This window comes from Saccopteryx bilineata, chromosome 5 (assembly GCF_036850765.1).
Source record: "Saccopteryx bilineata isolate mSacBil1 chromosome 5, mSacBil1_pri_phased_curated, whole genome shotgun sequence".
In the NCBI taxonomy this organism is placed as follows: Eukaryota; Metazoa; Chordata; class Mammalia; order Chiroptera; family Emballonuridae; genus Saccopteryx; species Saccopteryx bilineata.
Genome location: NC_089494.1, coordinates 131220580 through 131244919, shown reverse-complemented (window position 1 = coordinate 131244919; position 24340 = coordinate 131220580). Strand labels below are relative to the sequence as shown.

General features: G+C 45.5%; 1 long non-coding RNA gene across 1 annotated transcript in view; it reads left to right on the top strand.

Moving 5' to 3' along the window:
* The first annotated feature begins 21287 nt into the window (after positions 1-21287).
* The window catches only part of LOC136306726 (uncharacterized), a 146856-nt gene continuing 143803 nt past the window's right edge, over positions 21288-24340 (top strand). The window contains exon 1 of the long non-coding RNA XR_010725665.1: positions 21288-21426. This is a non-coding gene — a long non-coding RNA (uncharacterized lncRNA). The remainder of the gene's footprint in view (positions 21427-24340) is intronic.

Below are 24340 nucleotides of genomic sequence, written 5' to 3'. Positions count from 1 at the left end.
GTAAGAAGGCTTCTCTTCAGTCTCCTCAGCACTCAGAATGCCACATGTCAGCAGGGACCTAGGTCCTCAAGCAGTAGCCATGTGAAAACTCAAATTTCTTTCTTTCTTTTTTTTCCTTCTTTTTTCTTTTTAAGAATCACACAGACCAACATCCTCGGGATTCTGCAGACCAGCACAGAGCACCTGAAGTCTCTTCTCCTGTCTCCGTCCAATAATCTTTGATAAAGGCGCCAACAATACACAACGGAGAAAAGAAAGCCTCTTCAACAAATGGTGTTGGGAAAACTGGAAAGCCACATGCAAAAGAATGAAACTCGACTACAGTTTATCCCCTGGTACTAAAATTAATTCAAAATGGATCAAAGACCTAAAATAAGACCTGAAACAATAAAGTACATAGAAGAAGACATAGGTACTAAACTCATGGACCTTGGTTTTAAAGAGCATTTTATGAATTTGACTCCAAAGACAAGGGAAGTGAAGGCAAAAATAAATGAATGGGACTACATCAGACTAAGAAGTTTTTGCTCAGCAAGAGAAACTGACAATAAAATAAACAGACAGCCAACTAAATGGGAAATGATATTTTCAAACAACAGCTCAGATAAGGGCCTAATATCCAAAATATACAAAGAACTCATAAAACTCAACAACAAACAAACAAACAATCCAATCAAAAAATGGGAAGAGGACATGAACAGACACTTCTCCCAGGAAGAAATACAAATGGCCGACAGATATATGAAAAGATGCTCATCTTCATTAGTTATTAGAGAAATGCAAATCAAAACTGCAGTGAGATACCACCTCACACCTGTTAGATTAGCTATTATCAACAAGACAGGTAATAGCAAATGTTGGAGAGGCTGTGGAGAAAAAGGAACCCTCATTCACTGTTTGTTGGTGGGACTGTAAAGTAGTACAACCATTATGGAAGAAAGTATGGTGGTTCCTCAAAAAACTGAAAATAGAACTACCTTATGACCCAGCAATTCCTCTACTGGGTATATACCCCCCAAACTCAGAAACATTGATACGTAAAGACACATGCAGCCCCATGTTCATTGCAGCATTGTTCACAGTGGCCAAGACATGGAAACAACCAAAAGCCCTTCAATAGAAGACTAGATAAAGAAGATGTGACACATATACACTATGGAATATTACTCAGCCATAAGAAATGATGACATCGGATCATTTACAGCAAAATGGTGGGATCTTGATAACATTATACAGAGTGAAATAAGTTAATCAGAAAAAACCAAGAACTGCATTATTCCATACGTAGGTGGGACGTAGGTGGGGAAGGGGGAGGGGCACAAAGAAAACTAGATAGAAGGTGACGGAGGACAACCTGACATTGGGTGATGAGTATGCAACATAATTGATGGACAAGATAACCTAGACATGTTTTCTTTGAACATATGTACCCTGATTTATTGATGTCACTCTAGTGAAACTAATAATAATAAAAAAAAGAATCACACAGACCAACATCCTCGGGAGTCTGCAGACCAGCACAGAGCACCTGAAGTCTCTTCTCCTGTCTCCGTCTATAAAAAACCGGGGCCTCACAACTGACCCAATGCAGATAGGCACGGCCACAGCCTTCCCTTACTGCTGCCCATGGCTTCTGTTAAAAACCCAGAGGGGGTTAGCACAGCTTTTATCAAAAGCAAATAGAAAATAATTATTTCCTTAGTCTACACATCCTCTCAGAAAAGAAAAAAAAAAACACCTCATTTTGATAGAAAAAGGAAATGCATAAACAGAATTGGTTAGGAGCCCTCCCGGGTACATGAAGCAGTGTGGGGATGCTAAGGTCACTCGATTCTTTCCCCAGGGCTTTAATTCCAGTAGATACAAGCCTGATTTCTAACCCTGCCAAGAAAGAGGATTGCTCAACCTCTCCTGCACCTGATCCCAGTGTGTAACAGCCCTCACTGTCTTAGGAAACGCTGCCTGGTGCCAACGTCAGCAGCCCCCAGTGGTGGGTGTCGCAATCTGTGTCTGCTTCCTCTGGGCCTGTCCTGGCCGAGGTGGGCTCACCTTCACCGCCTGGGTGCCCAGGTCCTTCATCAACTCCAGGACTCAGAGTCCATCATGTCTCACCCTTTCTTTTCCAAGCCCTGCACCAGAACATTTTATTCCGTTCACTTTCCCTTTTGGGTACCAGCTCCTCTGTCAAGTTGACTCCCTGGTCTCTGAGTCCTGGCCACATTGCACTCCTTCCTCTCCTGAGGTGAGGGGGCAGTAATGGAAGACCCTCCCCAGGCCCACGCTGCTGTATTTCACTTTGGAAATAACTCGGTGAACTCAGGGTCACAAACGACATTTTTTTTTGGACTAGCTCCTAAAAGCAGGACTAGGAGAACTATTTCTTTATTCTCTGTACCTATGGGACATGAACTAAAATCTCCCCAGAACACATGTTAAAAACAAATAGGACGCCGCCTGACCAGGCGGTGACACAGTGGATAGAGCATCGGACTGGGATGCGGAAGGACCCAGGTTCAAGACGCCAAGGTCGCCAACTTGAGTGCGGGCTCATCTGGTTTGAGCAAAGCTCACCAGCTTGGACCCAAGGTTGCTGGCTCGAGCAAGGGGTTACTCGGTCTGCTGTAGCCCCACAGTCAAGGCACATATGAGAAAGCAATCAATGAACAACTAAGGTGTCGCAACAAAAAACTGATAATTGATGTTTCTCATCTCTTTCCATTCCTGTCTGTTTGTCCCTGTCTATCCCTCTCTCTGACTCTATCTCTGTCCCTGTAAAAAACAAACAAACAAACAAACAAAACAAATAGGAGGTCTAAGTCATTTATCTATCTGGTTTAAATGATGACTAGATTTTTAAAGGCGAAGAATAAGAACGGTCATTTTGGCCTCGAATAACAAATCATCAAACGCTCCATGTCTTATTCTGGTGATAGCACAGTGAGAGACACAATTTATTGTCCTGAAATGTTAAAGTTTGACAAAAACAGAGCACCACATGGAGTCAAATCAAACCAACAGAAAGAGACCAGCTAGTTACTAAAGAGCACAAAAGTTTCATTTATCACCAGTTAAAGCCTAGCAGGGGTCTGCTGTGTGCATAGCTGGTCTGGGTGTGAGTGTACCCTTCACCCAGTTCCAAACTATCTTGGGGCACTCCTGGCTCAAGAGTATATATCCTGTGAAATTTTGTTCTGCATTTGCTGGCCAACGGCTTGGCATTAGTTTTTCATTTGTGAAATATAAGTTCCTGCAATGCCAAAGAGACCCCTTGGGCATCCTAATGTCAGTTACAGGTCTTGGTGGGACACCCCCCACTCTGGAAATGAACTAGTGAGACCTGCAGGAGTCTTCAGGCATCTTAAAAGAAATGCCAGCTCAACAAGGCAGAGTGCAAACTATTCCTTTTGGAGGCCTACCCTCTTTATGACAGCACAATAAGTTGTTGACACTTCTTGTTTCTGAAAAGAAATATTAGATACCTTTTTAAAAAGACATTTACTTCCAAGGAATAGGAAACCAAGAAGTTATCTAATTAATTTTAATAAATGAAATCTGATTAGGGGATGGGGTTGTTGGTGAGACAGATTATTGCTACTTACAAGCAGGTAAAAATGAAAGGAATTTAAGGGTCTCCCTAAGGTCACACTGACTCAAGGCCAGGATGATTTATTCACATGCACAAGAGAGTGAGGGACTAACAACACCCTATTTCACTTCTGATATCTATTTCCCAGGAACTCATCAACAGACCAAAGGTTGCTGTCTCCTGTTTTCCACTGATGTGTAGTGAAGTTATTCATTCAAGAAGATAAATTCAGAGGATATAAGAACTGAACGAAATCTTGGAGATGGTTTAATGCCACTTTCCCCTTTCCAGATAAGAGAATTAAGTCTCAGCTAAAGTATTGAAAATCGGGCATGCATGCTTCATTCACATGACCACAGAGTGAGCCTCTGGCTCTTCTGTTCCACCAACTGAATGAAAGCAACAGCAAGCGTAACTTTCTTTCTGGAGTTGTAAGACAAAATCAAAGTCCGTTTGAGCCCTGGTTGGTTGGCTCAGTGGTAGAGTGTTGGCCTGGCCTGTGGAAGTCCTGGGTTCAATTCCCGGTCAGGGCACACAGGAAAAGCATGCATCTGCTTCTCCACCACTTCCACTTTTCTCTCTCTGTCTCTCTCTCTTCTTCTCCTGCAGCCATGGCTCCATTGGCTAGAGCAAGAGGGCCTTGGGCACTGAGGATGGCTCCATGGCCTCCACCTCAGGCACAAAAAAAAATGGCTTCATTGCTGAGCAATGGAGCAATGGCCCCAGATGGGCAGAATATCACCCCCTAGTGGGCATGCCGGGTAGATTCCAGTTGGAGAGCATGTGGGAGTCTGTCTCTCTGCCTCTCCTTCTTTCATTAAAATAAAACAACAACAAAACAAACATACAAACAAACAAACAAACAAACAAAAAAACAAAGTCTCTCTGAGCCAGGGTGACTATTTCCTTCTCGTACTTGACACTTCTGGGGCTGATTTTGGGGCTTACTGTTGGAAGTGTCCATAGACTGTGTCATGTGCTTTCCCTGGTAAAGCAGAAGTAGCTTTTATGTTGTAGTTGGAGGCAGATTTTATCTACCAGCATAATAAGTATAATAAACTTCCAATTCACCCCTCTCTCACTGTCCCCACCTCCACCAGGGCATTCCATTCTGCATATCACAGGAAACTGCTGGCCAAGACAAGTGCCATATGAGAAAGTAATTACTCTGTTGCCTAAGGAAGGAACCTGATCCTATCAGCCTGTCTAGGTTTTTGCTGATAACAGAGAGCAAAACCATGGTTTACTAAGACCATGGCATACCTTTTTACAATACATTCTTTTCTAATGATTAGGTATGGAAAAAAGGGAGTTTGGCACTGCTTGACATTTTATTCGAGAGAAACTCTTGTCACATCACCTCTCCTTGTCTCCTTTGATATAAAACCAGCCACTAGTATCAATGGCTTCCCTCCCTCTTTAAGAAGTTGTAAATGGAGCAGCAAAACTCTTTCCATATCCAAACATATTCAAAGCTAGTTGGTTGAAATAGTGTTCAGAAATTGGCTTGCTGTGTGCTACAGCTCATCTGTCTCCACTTTCTTCCATTACAGTCCCATGGTTGGTTTTTGTAGACTTTAAGGTCAAGCTCACTGGCAATCCACTTAATTTTGGTGTGTGCTACATGTTCTTCTGTGCTTGTGTTAGACCAAATGCCACATTCTGCAACTGTATTCAGATGATTGCTAGGCATATAAAGGGGTCGATTTTGGGAATTTGCCAAGACTATTGCTATTACCTTTTGTCAGTTTTGTTGTTGGTCTGTTCTTTTTATTCTTTCTTTCTTTCTTTCTTTTTCTTTCTTTCTTTCTTTCTTTCTTTCTTTCTTTCTTTCTTTCTTTCTTTCTTTCTTTCTTTCTCCTTCCTTCCTTTCTTCCTTCCTTCCTTCCTTCCTTCCTTCCTTCCTTCCTTCCTTCCTTCCTCCCTCCCTCCCTCCCTCCCTCTCTCCCTCCACCTTCCCTTCCTCCTTCCCTCTCTCCTTTCTTTCTTTCTTTCTTTCTTTCTTTCTTTCTTTCTTTCTTTCTTTCTTTCTTCCTTTCTTTCTTTCTTTCTCTTCTTCCTTCCTTCTTTCTTTCCTTCCTTCCTTCCTTCCTTCCTTCCTTCCTTCCTTCCTTCCTTTCTTCTTCCTTCCTTCCTTCTTCCCTCCCTCCCTCCCTCCCTCCTTTCTTTCTTTCTTTCTTTCTTTCTTTCTTTCTTTCTTTCTTTCTTTCTTTCTTCTTTATTTCTTTTCTTTTCTTTCTTTAATAGAGAGACAGGAAAGAAGAGAGAGGGTGAGAAGCATTAACTCATAGTTGCTCTTACTTAGTTGTGCATTTTCTTATATGTGGCTTCAGCAGGGCTTCACCATTGTCCCATTGCTCAAGCCAGTGACCTTGGGCTTTTTATGCCAGTGGCCACTGGGCTAAAGCTGGCAAGTGTTGGAATTGTGTGGACAATCTCCCACTCAAGCCAGCGACCCTGTGCTGATGAGCCCATGCACAGAGCTGGCAACCTCAGGGCTTTGAACCAGTGACCCCAGTATTCTGGATCGACATTTTATCCTCTGTGCCACCACTGGTCAGGTTTGTTGGCTTATTTTCGAATCTTTTTTCACTCTCTTCTTATCTGTGAAAGTACACTGCTCACAAAAACTAAGGGATATTTTATCACTCCATATTCATTTAGAAATATCCCCTAATTTTTGTGAGGAGTATATATGAAAGGAACACTGAAAGACACAAAGTCCAGTGGAAGAAAGGCCTCTTCCTCTATTTATCTTCCACTCGAGTTCTTCAGAAATGGAATGGACAGCCTTCTAAAGAGAGGACTCTTTGTCAGTGGAATGTCTCTACTTAGAACATATTTCTATGTTAACTGGGAGATGAGAATAGATACTTTCTAAAACTCCTGCTGAAATTGAGATAAAACCACAATGTTTGGAATGACACTCAAATGATTAGTTCAGCAGTGTTTACCTTTGTCATCTCGCGACAGACGGAAGCTAGTTACTGAAAGTCTGAGGCACACCAAAAAAAAAAAAAAAAAAAAAAAAGATTCTTGCTCATGTGACAAAAAATATAGCCACAATTTGGATTCATTCACACTGGATGGGCTATTGTTTTCTTGGCTATTGCCATTTTTTTAAAAATTCCACAATCTAAGGGAAAAGAGGTCAGTGCCCTGACTAGAAATCCAATGTTGTGTGTTTTAACAATTCCTGGGGCACACTGTTGACTTAGTCCTATGTAGGGGAGCTGGGGACGCTTAATACCTCTGAATGGAAGAGTTTTGTTTTGTTATGATACTGATTAGTTTTATTTTAAAACGTAAAAATGTTCTCTTGTTGTCATTACTGTGAAAAGAGTCACAAGGAATTGAGGTTTTGTTCTGGAACAGAAGAGCCCTCTAGTTGGCTCAGTGCATGGAAAATTACCCTAAGCTGTGACAATGCTGCAAGCTCTTCTGTGGGGGCTGCCAGAGACTGGCGGAGCCTTTCCTGACGGCCGAGGTCACCTGTGCAATCTGAGGCAGACGTAACAGGCCAGAGGCATAGATCATCTCTCCCGCTGTTTCTGAGGCAACCCTCTTCTAAAACCTGCAAAGACAGACGATCATCACATCTCCTGGTGGAGGTGGTAAACAACTCAAGACCAGCAGAGCATGTCTGTGGGCTTACACTTCAAGTCAACCATGCAGAGAGGAGGGAGACAAAGGAGGTGCACTTTCATTTCCCAGTAACTCCCCTGACTTGAATAACGGTGGGAACAGAGGAAGACAACTGTGAGAACAGCAGCATGCAAACTTCACAAGGACCCTGGGCTGTGCCCAGTTGAGAGTGGTTTGAGTCCTAAACACTTTCTGATTGGGGTACAACATGAGAGAAAAAAATCCTCAAGGATGAATTATAGCTCCAGAGTTTTAGATAACCTCCACACTGGACCAAAAAAACAGTCAGCCATGTTATGTCACACCAATTTAATAAAGCCATGTGACATCTACCAACCTGAACACAAAGTCCATGGACCACTTGATGGAAAGAAAAGAAATTCCCAACATTTGTTCTCAAATAATCATTATTCTATCAACTTTCTTACTGCCAGCCATCTTTTGTATAATTACAGGATAAGTTTGAGTGTAGCAAAGACTGTTACAACATCTCCATGAAGATTTTTCTCCTAAATCTTCACAAATAGAGTGATTAATTAAGCTATTGCAAAGGTTATAATTGTGGGCTGTGATTCATGTGAATGTAAATTATTGACACCAAATAACCAAAATGACTTCTACGTGTCCATGTGATTATAGAGAGAGAGGTGGAGCCCTCCTTAGGCACCAGAGAAGGTCACCTGTGCAATCTGAGGCAGACGTAACAGGCCAGAGGCATAGATCATCTCCCCCGCTGTTTCTGAGGCAACCCTCTTCTAAAGCCTGCAAAGACAGACGATCATCACATCTCCTGGCGGAGGTGGTAAACAACTCAAGACCAGCAGAGCATGTCTGTGGGCTGTCTTGTGTGTATGGTATGTGGTCCTGTATTATGATTAACCTGGAGCTACAGACACATCCCTCCCCATTCTGAGTCTCAGTTTTCTGACCTATAAAATGGAGGTATACTCTCTGTCCAACTTCCTTTGGAGGTTAATGAAGGTGGCAGTCAATGAGCACATCTGCATTCTAGCTTGTGGCTTGTGAGAAAGTCAGTAAGAGAGGTGAATGTCTGGATGTTAAAGTGAGTTACCAAGGATGCGTTCATGTGCAATCCTGTAGGCAGAGCTGCGGCATGCCCACGTTCACTGAGCCACGTTCGGCTGGCCCAATGGCAAGTAAGCCTCTCAAATGCAAACAAATATCCAGAGGTTTCTGAGTCTCAAGTGTTGTACAGAGAACAGAGCTGGGAGATTCATCTGCACTCCATTTGCTAAATGTCCCATGGATGTCAAATGCCAGGAAATGTGGCTGTTTGAAATCCCAGGGAGTAAGTTTTCCACTCAGCAGCTTTCCAAGGGATGTGCACCACACTCGGGGAAGCAAGAGCCCTTTGCTGCATGTTCTGGCTGCCGACCCTCACAGGCCCACTCTCTAGGCCGCAGCTGTGAAGTTTGAAGATGTTTGTCTTAGAAATATGGGCTGGTCAGCCTCTGTGGTGGCTTGTTTGTCTGTAGGATGCCAACAGAGGACAGCGTTGCGTGTCTGCCAAAGACCACACAATAGCCTAACAAGACCACCAATGCACTCACCTCTGATCCCAGATTAATAATGAATGCGAGCTGCCTGACCTGTGGTGACGCAGTGGATAAAGCGTTGACCTGGAAATGCTGAGGTCGCCGGTTCGAAACCCTGGGCTTGTCTGGTCAAGGCACATATGGGAGTTGATGCTTCCAGCCCCTCCCCACCTTCTCTCTCTGTCTCTCTGTCTCTCTCTGTCTCCCTCTCTCTCTCCTCTCTAAAATGAATAAAAAAAACAAACAAAAAAAACAAACCCCAACAGCTACCCACGACACATGTGCTTCTGGAGAAGCTCATCATTGCTTCATCACCACTTTGATATTACAAAGGGCTGCATAATGATTTCTTTCTTGTTTTTTTTTGTTTGTTTGTTTTGTTTTTAAGTGAGAGGAGGAGAAATAAAGAGACAGACTCCCATATGTGCTCCACTGGGATCTACCTGGCAACCCCTGTTGGGGTCAGTGCTCAGACCAACTGAACTATCCTCAGTGCCTAAAGCTGACACTTGGACCAATCAAGCCACTGGCTTTGAGAGGGGAAGAGAGAGAGAAGGTGGAGAGAGAGGGGAAGAGAAGCAGATGGTCACTTCTCATACATGCCCTGACCGGGGATCAAACCCAGGATGTCCATATACCCGGCTGATGCTCTATCCACTGAGAAACCTGGCCAGGCCCTATTTTTTTGTTTGTTTTTCAAAAAGCTACATCCATTAGCCTCACTTTACAGAAGCCCAAGTGAGCATCTGAGAGGTTCACTGGATGGCTTGAGTCGTTAAGTCCAGAACCAGACAGATCTAGAAAGAAAACTTAGGGTTTCTGTAGTAGGTGCTGGAGAGTTCTCAGAAGAGTGCTGTGCTGTCTTTGAATGAAAACCATCAGCAGCCTTCACTTGCTCTTGATTAATTAGAGACAGCTGTCTGGCTGGGTCATTCACTGGGACTTGCAGATGGGGCTATTTCCCCACCATCACCTAATTGTCCATTATCTCATTAAAGTTGATAACTGATGACCAAACAGCTAATGAGGCCCATCCTGCACCCCCAGGAAAGAGTTTGAGATGGGAAACAGATACATAAAACGTGGCCAGATGGTGAAAGGGCTTTCAGAGCAAGGGGTACTTGGAGGTGTTCCCTCCCAACTAGTAGATCGCTGGGGACACGCTGTCGAGGGCAGGGAGCTTCAGGTCTCTGCTGTGCACTCTGCCATCACGGATCCCAACAGCTACAGTCTCATTTTATGCATTCTAAAGTCATTGAAACGTTTTTTGGCGAAGACCACAGCAGCTTTGGTGTCAAGTACATCCACAGACTTGGTGATCTATCTATCTATCTATCATCTATCTATCTATCTATCTATCTATCTATCTATCTATCTATATCTATCATCTATCTATCTATCTATCTATCATCTACTATCTATCTATCTATCTATCTATCTATCTATCTATCTATCATCTATCTATCTAATATCTATCTATTATCTATCTATCTATTATCTATCTATCTATCTATTTATCTATCTATTATCTATCTATCTATTATCTATCTATCTATTATCTATCTATCTATTATCTATCTATCTATCTATCATCTATCTATTATCTATCTATCTATCTATCTATCTATTATCTATCTATCTATCATCTATCTATTATCTATCTATCTATCTATTATCTATCTATCTATCTATTATCTATCTATCTATTATCTATCTATCTATTATCTATCTATCTATTATCTATTATCTATCTATCTATCTATCTATCTATCTATCTATCTATCTATCTGGGCCTGGTCACACGTTCTCTACTGTAATGTGCCCACAGCTAAATAAGGCTCATGAGTAAGGCTCAAACCCCTCGCTCTTATGGACAAAGTGTAATCTCTAAAGTGGAGACTATTTCTTGCAAAATGGCATTGATAAGTGAAATCAAGCAACAAGCAGTCCCATCATAACAGGGCATCTTTCATTTGCCAATTTATCTCTAAAGCGCCATTAAGCCAAAGAAGGCCTCACAGTTGAAGGAAGGACTGTTATAGATTTCAAAATGACAGATCAAGATGATGAGGATTTGCACTCAGACCTTGACAAGAAAATGTGCCCTTGTCACTTGTTGCATTGTGGTCTTTTGGGACTTGAGGGTCAGGCAGAAGAAGTATTGGGTTTGGCACTGTAGAAGATTCATCTCTCTGTCTGGCACCTAATTTACTGCCTAGAAAAGAATGTTGGTCCCCTGGTAGGCAAGTGTTACTTTCACTCTGAGTAAGCCCTGTGCCAGTTTCGGGGCAGTAGGAAAGGGTGGAGGAGAGCACAGTACTTTGATGGCTCTGGCCTGACCTAAGGTGACACACCCAAGTCTGAAGGGCTTGTGCCCACATCCTCTCTGCTGAACTGGGTTGCTGGTGGCAATCACCTTTGCAAGAGCTGGCATGTGCAGTGGCAGTTAGAACTCAGCCAATCTCAATCAATATAAACAGGCCATGTGCTGGTTCCTCTCGGATGTATCTGGAACCAGTCCAGGAGATTTGGAGATAGAGATAAAACCATTTGGTCCAAAGTCTGCCCATGTTTCTCTTATCCAACATGGCATTGGTCTCCAGGTGCCTTGAGTGCAGCCAGCTGTTCCAGCTCAAGTCAGACAGGGAAGAGCTCAAACTGACATGGTGACTACTCTCACTTTGTGCCTGAGGACACCGGGGCTTAGAGAAGTGGGGAGACTTGCACAAGGTTGTGAGGTTGTGCTGTTGTGGACTCAAGGACGGCCTGTTTCTAGAGTCAGGAGTTTGACTTCTCCAGTTCATCAGAGCCTCTCAAATTCTTGCATTGCTCTGCTCTTTGCAACAGTTTGAGTTATTGAGAAGACATGAATGAACTCACACATGCTGGTGTGCTTCAGAACTTTCTTGAATACTTGTTAAAAGTGGCAGATTCTGGACTGAGATTTGGATCCAGGTTTCTATGGGTCATTCTTTGGGGTGCACCATGGAGACAAGTGAGTTTCTGTTGTCTCTTTACTCTGTTTTCCAGCCCCAGGTCAGCCAGGGACAGGTGCAATCCTGAAAATGTAGTTTCAATACTAAGTAGGAACAACCATCAGTCTTATTCACCTTACCCTCCACTCTCTCACTCCTTCCTCTGGGTCACAACATTTTTCTCCTCTCCCCTTGGCTGCATTTAGGACACAGAACAATATGGATTTAAACTGGGTGGATCCACTTAGACACTAATTTTTTTCCCCAGTAAATACCTGTACTGATTTTAATCATAGTTGGGAGTTGGTGGACAGGATGGGCAACCATATGCATTATTTGATGCCATTTTATATTGGGGACTTTTGCATTCTGTGCATTTTGGTGTCTGCGCAGGGAGAGTCCTAGATGCTATCTCCTGCAGGTACCGAAGGACCACTATGTTTCTGGCGAGCCAAAAGTTACATAAAGATTTTTGATGGAGCAGGGGTCAGTGCCCTTTGCACTTGCATCATTCAGGGTCATCTGTACACATTCTGTCTAGCTATTTGCTATATTCACCTGTCAGAAGATCTGGTATATAAATCAATGTCCCCGTGTGCCTATTCTAAAGAAGATAGGCTATTTTGTGTCTTCACCAGCTGTGTTCGATCTCTAGCATAGGAATAAACAAAGCTGGGACTGTCACTCAAGTGACTTGTTGATGAAGGTGTTGCTTGGTACCCATAACATCCTGGTGCTTCTCTATGGTCTACTTACATTTTGCATGTAACAGCATGCATTTGTCGCTGGCATTTAAGTACAGATATATGCACATTGTTGAAGCCAACCCAATGGCATGCCACATGTTTTTATTTCTGGTTCTCACCAAGTAAATCTTCTACCATTTTCCTAGAACTATAAAAATTAAAGTCAGTGACAGCTACAAGAAGATAACTCACTATGTCATTTCTGTTGTGCCTACTATTTGAGTAATTTATGTCTAAAATTACATACTTCCCAAGACCTCAACAGTGTCTGAACACTTTATAAAGGCCTACTCTTTCTTTTAAAAAATGTTCTGATTTTGTTCATTGAAAAGACACAATTGTAATCAAGGAAAAAAATAGAAGAGAAGATAATTTGCTACTAAAACACGTCTGCTGATTTTATTCTCGGTCACTTTTCTTCCCGTTCTTGTCCATATACTTCTAGTTCAAGGTTGGTTTCCTTGTCTCAGCTCAGCCAGAAGGAAGTATGATTTTGAGAAAAAAGCTTAACTTTAATAAGTAGCAGTGGAGGTCTATCTCACTTCAGTAGGTATGGGGGTGTAGAGACGAAGCAGGTAAATATGGCCTGCACCCTGAGATGTGCCTTCAGTGCTTACAGGATTGCTTTTTTATTTTTTTGCCCTTAAGCTCTCATTTCATGACAATGCTATTTATGTTTTTAAAAGCTGTTGTTATCTCTTTCTCCCCATTTTTCTTGGAGTGTGACAAATAAAGGTAAAATGAAGAAATAAACAAAACTAAAAAGCTACTTATTGTGATAAGGTGAAAGTGGGGACCAGCTGTTACGATCTTTTCAGAGGTTAAATGAAGAAGTTATGGGCTTTCGTTGAAGAGAGAATTTAATTTTTTTTCTAAAGATCAACATCCTGATTGTGTTTTTTTGTTGTTGTTGTTGTTTATTTTTATTTTTTACCAGCGAGGAAGATCTAGGCTAACACAGGCTCACCTGCCTTGAGTCTTAGAGACTGTTGCATTTTCCTGCTTTCATGTACAAAGCATTCTAGAATTTCCATAGGTGAAATAGCAATGGATTCTTTGGGTAAGGGGCTCAGACAGGGCACAGCAAGAATGTCTTGTCCCACTACACAGCGTCGGGGGCTTCTGCTGGGGAGGTTTGAAGAGCAGGAAGTGACTTACATGATGGGCCTGGATTCTTTGGTGGGTTTCTTCACTCACATGTCAAATGCCTGGCATCACGCTGAGCATCTCTCTCTCTCTCTCTAGAGCAGCAGTTCTCAACCTGTGGGTCGCGACCCCGGCGGGGGTCGAACGACCAAAACACAGGGGTCGCCTAAAGCCATCGGAAATACATATAAAAATGTATTGTATAATAAATATGTATTTTCCGATGGCTTTAGGTGACCCCTGTGTTTTGGTTGTTCGACCCCCACCGGGGTCGCGACCCACAGGTTGGAACCGCTGCTCTAGAGTGTCGAGGCCTTTCCATGATATCATTTTACATGGCTTCTCCAACATGACAGCTTCAGGGTGGGGGGCATCCTCTATGTGGCTCAGTGTCCCAGAAGCAAATGCAAATGCTGTATGACCTTTGATCACTTAGCTTTGGAGTCACATGTGTGCCCCTTCTGCTCAGCCAGGACAGTAGAAGTAATCAGACTGCTGCCCAGGGTCAAGGGGAAGGGATGCAGACACCCCTCTCAGTGGAAGAGGGTCGCAGCACCTGCAGTCATGTTTGAAAGCCACCACCAAGAACAGGCTGGAATTCACTCACTTGTTCCCCTAGCCAGTGTTTCATCACAGATACCAGGTCTAGGCTTAGAGAGCCAAGGAGAGGTCTTCATGGCCCTGCCTGCCTGGAGGCATGCATGGTCGGCTGGTGGCGGAAAGGTCCCACAGAGTTGAGGTCCAAACTTAGAGAGGGACGTCTTGCAGTCCCTTTGGGTTTTCTGCCTCTGAAGCCCTCCTCTCTGAGACTGACTACTCTAAGAAAACACTTCTCATTCTTCTGCATCCAGCGAAGCCAGCAACAAGCCCTTTCTCAATTTGTTTTTATTTCTACCCTTCTTGGCTTGTGGTCTGGACTGTGGGCACTGGGATCTCCAGTCTTTAGCAGAGTCCTCTCCTCAATGTACAAAGACCAGGGCAGTGCCCCATGGTGGCAGGTGGATGGAGCCGTGTTAAACAGCAGTGCCCATGGTGGCATGTGGATGGAGCCGTGTTAAACGGCAGTGCCCATGGTGGCAGGTGGATGGAGCCGTGTTAAACGGCAGTGCCCATGGTGGCAGGTGGATGGAGCCGTGTTAAACGGCAGTGCCCATGGTGGCAGGTGGATGGAGCCGTGTTAAACGGCAGTGCCCATGGTGGCAGGTGGATGGAGCCGTGTTAAACGGCAGTGCCCATGGTGGCAGGTGGATGGAGCCGTGTTAAACGGCAGTGCCCATGGTGGCATGTGGATGGAGCCGTGTTAAACGGCAGTGCCCATGGTGGCATGTGGATGGAGCCGTGTTAAACGGCAGTGCCCATGGTGGCATGTGGATGGAGCCGTGTTAAACAGCAGTGCCCATGGTGGCAGGTGGATGGAGCCATGTTAAACGGCAATGCATGCTGAGTGCTCTCCAGGAGGCCTGGAGCTGGCCAGCAAGGAGCTGTGCAGTTCCCATGTCCCTGGTCTGTCCAGGACAACCGGCTGGGGGGACACTTGTCCGTTCTGTAGCTGTTTGAGCCACCGCCTGAGTACAGGCACTTGGGGAATGTACCAGGTTAGGCAGGGTGACTTTTCATAATTTCTGTTACGTTTTCCCAGTCTTACATTTTTTTTCGCAGGCAGCAACCTCAAAGCAGCCTCCCGTGGCCACCCCTTAAAATAACTTTGTGACTGAAACCGGCCCCCTTGTCAGGTTGACCACACTTGACTCAAGAGTGAATTTTCTACTTGCTCCGAATCTCCCCATCCTGCCCTGTGAGGGGTGGATGAGCTCAACTGGCCTGTCAGCTCTGTGGCAGGGTTTCCTTCCCTCCACTGTTTGTCAGGCCAGAGGAGGTAGCATCTCCCTGCTGGCTGGCACATGCTCTCTGTCTGAGAATCACTTCTCCAAAAATCTCTTCCCTTTGACCTGAACAAGATGCTCAGCAGGAACCATAATTCTGAAAGTCATGGGACCTGATCTCTAGAACAGTGGTCCCCAACCTTTTTTGGGCCACAAACTGGTTTAATGTCAGAAAATATTTTCATAGACCGGCCTTTAGGGTGGGACAGATAAATGTATCATGTGACTGAGACAAGCATCAAGAGTGAGTCTTAGACGGATGTAACAGAGGGAATCTGGTCATTTTTTAAAAAATAAAACATCATTCAGACTTAAATATAAATAAAACAGAAATAATGTGAGTTATCTATTCTTTCTCTGTGGACTGGTACCAAATGGCCCACGGACTGGTACCGGTCCATGGCCCAGGGGTTGAGGACCACTGCTCTAGAGGATTTGGTGAGTCAGATGCCCTCTGATTTAGTGCATTTACTCATGAATAGCTGTGGCCATCGTCCTCCACATTATCAGCACCTAGACTGTGCCGAGCGTGGTGATGATCTCTTTGCCTGCAACGTCTCCTAGAGTCCCTACGTAAGGAAGTGGTAATTTTATGAGTTGGTCACTGGTATGACCCTCATTTCAAAACTAAGGACAACGAAGCATCTGGAAGTTAAACAGCATGCTTTGGGTGTCAGTACCTGAGCCAGAATTGGGACCCATGTCTGTTTTAGTCCAGAATGTTTGTTTTTAACCACGGCAAGGTTACACAGTTATACAGTTGGCAAAGAGCAGGACTCTTGGAGTTGGGGACACCTGAAAGTCATGTTCTGATGGTGGGGTGGGGAGAGGGGATATGGCATGCCTTCTTCATGAAAACACTTGGTAGGCGATTGGGGATGCTGACCTTGAATCCATATGTCCAGGACTGATTGAACTGCTCTTGTCTATAGGGAATTACACTAGGGACTAGGGGTGTGGGGTCAGGCTGGTTATCCCACTGCCCAACATGCTTCCTATGCTCCTACTCACTGTCTCCAGGCTACTGGAGTTCAAGCTGAGGCAGGAACAAAACCTCTAGCCAGTTCTCCTTGTCCCCTGCCATTCGCCAGAGACATGTCGCTGTTGTCAATGGTCGGGATGGATACTGTCCTGTCCTGAATAAACCCGACAACAGAGACAACCACAGCAATAGCTCATATTGACTGAGCACTTACCCAGGGCCCACTGTGGTCTTACGCTCTTTAAATCTATAACACAGAACCCTCCTTAACCTCTCAGGATAGCGACGATGATTGTTATTCAGAACTGAGGCTCAGGAGGGTGTAGTGACTTAGAACTCTGTATCATGGTCAGTTAGGACAGGTGTCTCAGTCTGTTTCCAGTGCTATTTTTTGCCCCTACCACAGTGACTACATTCAGAGGAATGACTGGTGTGGTGATGTCAGGAGTGTTGCACATGGACCAGCAAGGAGAGAGAAAGAGTCATGTCAGAAAGGCAAGAAAACAGCCTCCAGCCAGGCTCAGAAACAAGCAATATGGATGTTGTCCCCCTGGAAGACCTGACCACCCACCGAAGCCAACTGTCTCTGCCCTGGGGTCCCAGTGGACCTTTCCTAGCAGCCACACTCCCACCTGCTCTGACTTAACCCCTGAGATCACAGGAGACTCAAAGGTATCAGTTAGGTCTGGGTAAAGCAGGACAGCACAGGTGGGAAAAAATAAGAAGGTATAGCAGAACCCAGTGCCCTGGGGGGTGGAGGAGGTGCTTGGTAACCCAGGAGAGCTCCCCGTGTGAGTGGCAGGAGCCAATGGGTGACCTAGTGCACATGGAGCACCTGGGCACACAGAGTGTTGCCCTCCTGGGCTGGTTCCCTGGGGGATGGGAAGTACTTTTCCCAAAGTGAGCACTTAGTGCCTATGGACAGAGAGGATCAATGGAGGGAGGGGTCTGGAGGTATCAGAGGGATCATAAATATTTTATACTGTCGAGTCAAATGGAAAAGGCAAAGCGATTTCTTTCTCAAATGGAAGTGGTAGAGATGCCATTACGTTCGAGATTAATAGGGGTGTGGCACTGTCACCAAGTCTCGGAGATAAAGCGAAAAGAAAGGGTCAAAATGATGGAACAGGGACGTGGAGCAGGGACACAGAGGGCCGGAGGGGAGGTGGGTGGACCTGCAGATGCCTACCCTTCTCACACCCCGGGAAAGTGGGGGTAGGTTGGGCATCATTTCAAGGCACCTGGAAGATTCATGCTAATTAAGTTACTTTTGGAAGATGAGTAATCATGCTCAAGTCGAGTTTGTGTCCCCGTGAGTCTGGCTAGATCAGTCGCGGCTCACGTGTGCAGTCCTGCAGGAGGAAGGACTGTGGGGTGGCCGCATGCCTCCCCTGCTCTCAGCCAGGGCCATTGTGCCTCCGGCCGTCCTACAGAGCTGAGCGTCAAGGCTTTCTGCAGAGATCCACACGGATCGTTAACTCACCTCCTCCTTTGGGAGTTTTTCTTCATGTTCAGTGGCCTGTGAATGCAAAGAGATGGTGGTTTTCCAGGCCACTCCCTCTGCCTGACCTGTTTCCACAAACTGTGTCCCTGCCTCCACTCATAGAGGTGAGCAGTGAATGTGGTGTGCTTCCTTTAGCCTTTTTTTTTTTTTTTTTTTTTTTTAGCTCTGACATATTTTTAGGAAATCAACTCAGAATTTATAGTCAGGGTGAGAAGCGGATCAGCCATCCTGGCAAGAAAGTCAGGAGTAGCTGACTGTACTGGTCTCTCTTTAGACATGAGATAGGCTTTCTTTTCTTTCCTTTTTTTTTTTTCAAGAGAAAGACAGAGAGAGAGACAGAGAGGGACAGACATAGGAAGGGAGAGAGATGAGAAGAATCAACTCATAGTTGTGGCACCTTACTTGTTCATTGATTACTTTCTCATATGTGTCTTGACCAGGAGGCTCCAGCTGAGCCAGTGACCCCTTGCTCAAGCCAGTGACCTTGGGCTTAAGCCAGCAACCTTGGGCTTTAAGCCAGCGACCTTTGCACTCAAACCAGCGACCATCAAGTTTCGAATCTGGGTCCTCAGTGTACCAGGTTGACGCTCTATCTACTGAGCCACTGCCTGGTCAGGTATGAGATAGGCTTTCAGAACACAGTGCCTCCTGCTCCCCCTCTCTTCCTACTAACTACGCCCGAACCGTGTGGGTCACATCCTGTGTGTCAGTCCTGCCTCGGGCTGCATGAATCACATGGCATGAGGATGAGGAGATGACTCACCTGCCTTGCCTGCTGGGATGTGCAGAGCTCCTCTGTGCTGTGCTCGCATGTCTTACCTCTGCCAGGCCACCGTGCTGCTCATACTCCCCTCGGTGGGGGCTAGGTGTCCACAGCTGCCTTTCATAGCCCCAGAAAGGAGCCACATCAGTTGGAGGACTTTTGAGCTCTGGAAGAGCACAGTCTAGTTTGGGACTCACAGAAAAGAATCAGTTAGGGTCCCTTTTCACCATGATGCCAACCCTGGTGAGTGTGGGCTGGCACATCCTGGCAACTGCCTACAGCCTGAGGCACAGGACTTTCTCTGTTTCACGGACATGCACTTGGGGGCAGCAGCAGGGGCAGTGGCATGGTGCCAAAGGCTCTGTTGCTTCTGGTGTGTCCTGACCCTGCGCCTGTCTCCTTCCCAGACCTCACAGACAGGTCCTGGTGCCACTTGGTGGGTGTGCCCCGATGCAGAGAGGTTTGGAGCGGCAAAGCAGAGCCCTGCCTCCACAAATCGACAAGGGGCAGGAGTAGTGTACTCCTTTGTAAAATGAGCATCAGTTTTTCCCGCAGGAGGTCCTGTGTGCGCCATGCCTAGGAGGGCAGTATTCAGTTCTGCAGTTTCCACGCCCAGGAGGGGCAGCAGCTGAGGTTTCTGCTTCCCTTGGACACCCTGAGCTGCTTCCCGTGATGCATGTTCCACAGAATGGTCAGTGACGTCGCATGCAGGCCACACCAGGGCACACACAGGGTGGTCAGCGGCTACAGACCACTGTTAGGGACATGAAAGCATTGGCACTAGCAACACTTTGCTCTTTCTGCCCCTTTCCTCTCATTTTCTTATTTTCTTTATTTTCTCTTCTCCTGCTTGCTCAATTTTTTCTCCCTGCCCAGTTTCCTTCCCATCCGCCCTTGTAGGACTCACTTTTGTTTCTACAGAAGCAGAAGGCAGGGCTACCACTGAGGATGATGACATCGGGGCTGATCTCTTTGAAATGAGGACCGTGGGCCTGGAGCCCTCTCCAAACGGCCCTCACCCGCCCACCCAGGTGGGCTCAGAGGGCTCCCAGGGACCTGGGCCTCCACATTACCAGACGGTCTGGCTACTAAGGTCAGCTCTGATGGTACTTCCCCCCCTCCCCCATGGCACCACAGAGATGGAAGGAAAGCACTTGTGAGTCCCATGGCAAGCTGCCGGGACAGCTGTCCCCCGGCTGCTCCAGTGCATGGGCCTTTGTGAGGCGCACCTCTGCTAGCACAGGAGGTGACCTTGGCCGGCCCCCTGCTTTGCCTGGCATCCAAACCTGGCCCACACGAGCCATAAACGAGTGGCAAGGACCAATGAAGTAATATCTGAAAGCATTTGTGTAAGATCTTCAGGTTTCCATTTAATTTTTTAGAATTCTTTCTAATTCTAAAATAAGACACTTTCTTAAAAAAACAAAAACACTTTCCTGGAATGAATTTAAATATACTACACACTAATCCAGTGGTTCTCAAACTTTTTGAAGTCGGGGCGCATTTAAAATCCTACAAATGATTGTAGGTGCACTATATACAAATTTCTGAGAAATATGTTATAATAATTAAGTCAAATATTAAAGAAAAAAAAATAAAGTCCAAGCGTGCTTTTATGGTAATTAAACAAAATAAATACAACAGAATTAAATTTATTCTGACATTAAAAAACATTTTTGTTATATTTTTGAGTTATGCTTTATAGAATTCATAAAAAAGAGGGATTAAAAAATAAAAAAAATGACAAAAAAGTTATCTTTTTATATATATAGATACATTCTTTATAAGATTTAGTAAATTCAGCAGGTCCCAGCATGAATGCGTTAAGTTTTTTCATTCATATATATCATCTTAACTTTACACCAAAGGATAGGAGAAACTTGCCTCCAGTCTTTCCTGGGAACATGGGGGGTAGTGTAAACAATCCAGCACCACAGCTTAACAGCCTTTTGCAACCTAATCAGGCAAGTGTGGTGGGGGGTTGAGCAGACTGTCAGTTTACAGCCAATTCCCCACATGGGGAATAATCTAAACTCAATAATAATCTAATAATCTAAACTCCAATAATCTAAACTCCATAAACCCTGTTGGTTTTTTGGTCCCCAATGGGCACATATTTCTCTGGAATACCACAGGGCACACCTGGAAATCTTCTAGGGCACACCAGTGCACCCTGGCACACACTTTGATGAGAACCACTGCACTAATCTCATCATCACCCTGTGGTTCCACAATCCTGGGGTAAGGGGCAGGGCCAAAATGTAACCATTTACATTATTATCAAAAACTATTTTTTTTCCTCATCTCCATACAAATGTTGAAATAGTTCTCTAATACACTTTTAAACCTATGCTTCAAGTTCATGACCTCGCTCCAGGGAGTCACCATGTGCTAATCAGTTGACAGGCTGAGTAATCACTCAGACCTGAAAAGAGTTTGCTTCAAGCAGTCTGACTCAGCTCGCCTTTAGGAGATTGTCTCTTGGGACAGATGCAGGCTGAGTTCCAGTGGAGTTTCTCAACACTGGGCATGCTCAGCAGGCAGGGCTGGGATGAGTGGTGAGTCTTCTCTGCAGAAGATTGGATGGGAAGTTGATGCAGACACCCTGAATGCCACCACAGTTGAAGAGCTTCAGTAACGGTGAGACTTTCTGATGTAAGGCCTGTTGGGAGAAGTTGTTTTTTTCATGCGTGTGACCTAATGTTTTTTTGAGGGGGGGCAGAGACAGAGAGAGTCAGAGAGAGGGACAGACAGACAGGAAAGGAGAGAGATGAGAAATATCAATTCTTCATTGTGGTTCCTTAGTTGTTCATTGATTGATTTCTCATATGTGCCTTGATTGGGGGGGGAGTATAGCAGACCGAGTGACCCCTTGATCAAGCCAGCTACCTTGGGCTCAAGCTGGTGAGCCTTGCTCAAATCTGATAAGCCTGTGCTCAAGCTGGCGACCTCGGGTTCTCGAACCTGGGTCCTCCGTGTCCCAGTTCAATGCTCTATCCACTGCACCACCACCTGGTCAGGTGTGACCTAATCGTATTTTACTTTCCTTTTATGTCCATAAGCCCGGGAACCTGGGGAGTAGGGTAGATGATGCTGGCGGACTTTCCAAACTGTCCACAGGCATCTAAGCATGAGAGTTTGTTTCAGCGGAGGGAGTGGGCTCCTTGGAACGTGTTTCTCTCGGGGGTGGCTGTGAAGATGCTATTCACGGAGGCTGCCAAGCTTCCTCGCAGGCTGTGGGCCTTCCTTTGGAGGCCTCGGGTCAAGTGGGGTTGTTCTACTGAACCAAATGATATGGTTAGTAGTCAACCATTTTCACCTATCAAAAGGGCTGTTTAACAGGTTGGACCTAAGGTGTGTGCTTGACCTTTATTGAGACCTTTTTATTTCATGGTGACAGAAGGACCCACTGTGGTATTTAGTGAAGTCCAGCCTGATGCATGAAGCACATTTAGCTCTGCGACCTGAGGCCCTCAAAGTCCTTCATGACCCCACTAACTCCGTCAGAACTGATATCTCCCACCCTGTGGTTGTGTTGATCATTGGCTAACAGCACTTACGAAATATAGGCCTTTATAACTAGAGCTATTTGTTTGCGTGAATGACCTTTATAATAATCACTGCTCTTTGAAGATATGGACTACCCTGCATATCTCTGCCTCTCTTACCTAGATGCTTTGTCACACAGTAGGCGTTATTTACAATTGATGGGTTGGCGACCTGACTCTTGACCCTTTTACCAATGTAGTAAAATTAATTAGTACCAGTTAGCACTCTGAGAATTTATAAGAAGACCTCATGGTTGCTTTGTGGGAAAGAAATGATTATTGTCTTTTATGTTAGGGTTAAAAACATTGTTTTCTTTTTAATCTCACAAATTATGTAGCATTCCCATGGTGAAAACAAACTTGTCTTCCCGATGTGATTCAGAGAAGAGCTGACCAGCTGTCCCAGTTCTGCACTACTCGCATGTACAGTTGGTCCTGCTGTGTCCCCACTGCATGGGGGTGAAGGGTCACATGGGCCACAGAAGGCATTACAACTACCTAAACATGCCCATAACTAGACCATATGCCTGCATGCTAAGACTGGAAACTGAGGAGCCTGGGAGCTTCCAGTTCAACCTGTGTCCTCCCTCCCCTGCCTCTCTTCCTATGAGCCCGGTTTCAGTGAATGGCTCTGCTGTGCTCCCAGATGCCCATACCAGAAGCCTCAGAGACCCAGTGTGCCCTCCTGCCATTCACTAACCCCCATATCTCACTGGCCATCTCTTGTTCCTCTGTTGCATCTTCTGTCATAGTCATTACCACGGCCGATGTTCTGAGCTACCCACCTTTCTTTCCTGGCTTCTCAGGGGACCCCTCTGTTCCCATTCTTCCCTCCTTCTGCTTCTTCACCAGAGAGAGCTCTCTGACTTGCACTGTTGATCCCCTGCTTAAGATCTTTCATGCACATCACATCAGCTCCCTCCAGGTCCAGTCCTGCCCCCCCTCCAGAGCCTAACTCACCACTCTCCACCTCTGCAGCTGCCAAACTACCCAGTTTCTCTTTCCTCTGAGCTTTCATGCTTGCTTACGCCTCTACTAGGTGCTCACCCTTCACAAGGCCTATTGAACCGTGAGACTCAGCTCCATCCTTCATGCCCCAGACTGGGGGGGAAGGCTCTCCCTGGGTCCCATAACACCCTGGTCCAGCAGAGCAACTAGAATCTTCAGTTGGTTGGCAGCCCATCTTAGCTGGTGACAATGTGTCTCCTTAGCCACAGCCCACTTTGCTTTGCTTATGTGATGTTACAGAATCTGCAGGTCCTTGTCCTGGGTCTACTCAGTCATGTGCTTTCTTTGGACAAGGTAAAGACTAATGCTGAGAGTCAAGCTCTAAGTCCTGATCTTTAATATTTCTATAGATGCCACATTACAATGGGCAATAATTTGTGGATGATAGGGGCTGACGCAGACTCTTGTAGCTAATTAAATAGAAATGCACCATGCCACACCATCCTACTCCTTTGTAAATAAAACACCAAAGAAGGAGAGAGAGGACACGGTGGTCATTGGAGGCAAACCACCTGAGGTTTCGGACTTGCGACCTAGTGACACAATAGAGAAAGGCACAGACTCCTCAGCTGTCAGACGGGACTCAGTTCTGGCCCTGGGGCAAGGAGCTACGGAGCCCAGAGACTTGCCAAAGCTTTATCAGGGTGATGAAGGGGAGGCAAGACACACATCCCCCAAGGGCACAGTGGTCATCCCCACTATGCATTGCTCAACTTTGTCACCTCCTTCCTCAAGGAGAAAGTGGGGATAGACAACCCCTGGGTCCCAGCTGGGCGAGGCCTGAATCATCAGCAAGGTACTGAAAGCCCAAACCTGGGCCCCGCCTGAAAGGTGGCACTGTCGATGACTCATCCTCCTCAGGCAAACAGTCATTTCAGGAAAAAGCTGTGCCAGCTCAATGCCCAGTAACACTTTCCAGTCAGTGATCATCAGACAGAAGATTGCCAGTCATCTCTAGATTCTATGCAGAGATCAGCTCCGAGGGGCAGTGGCTCAAA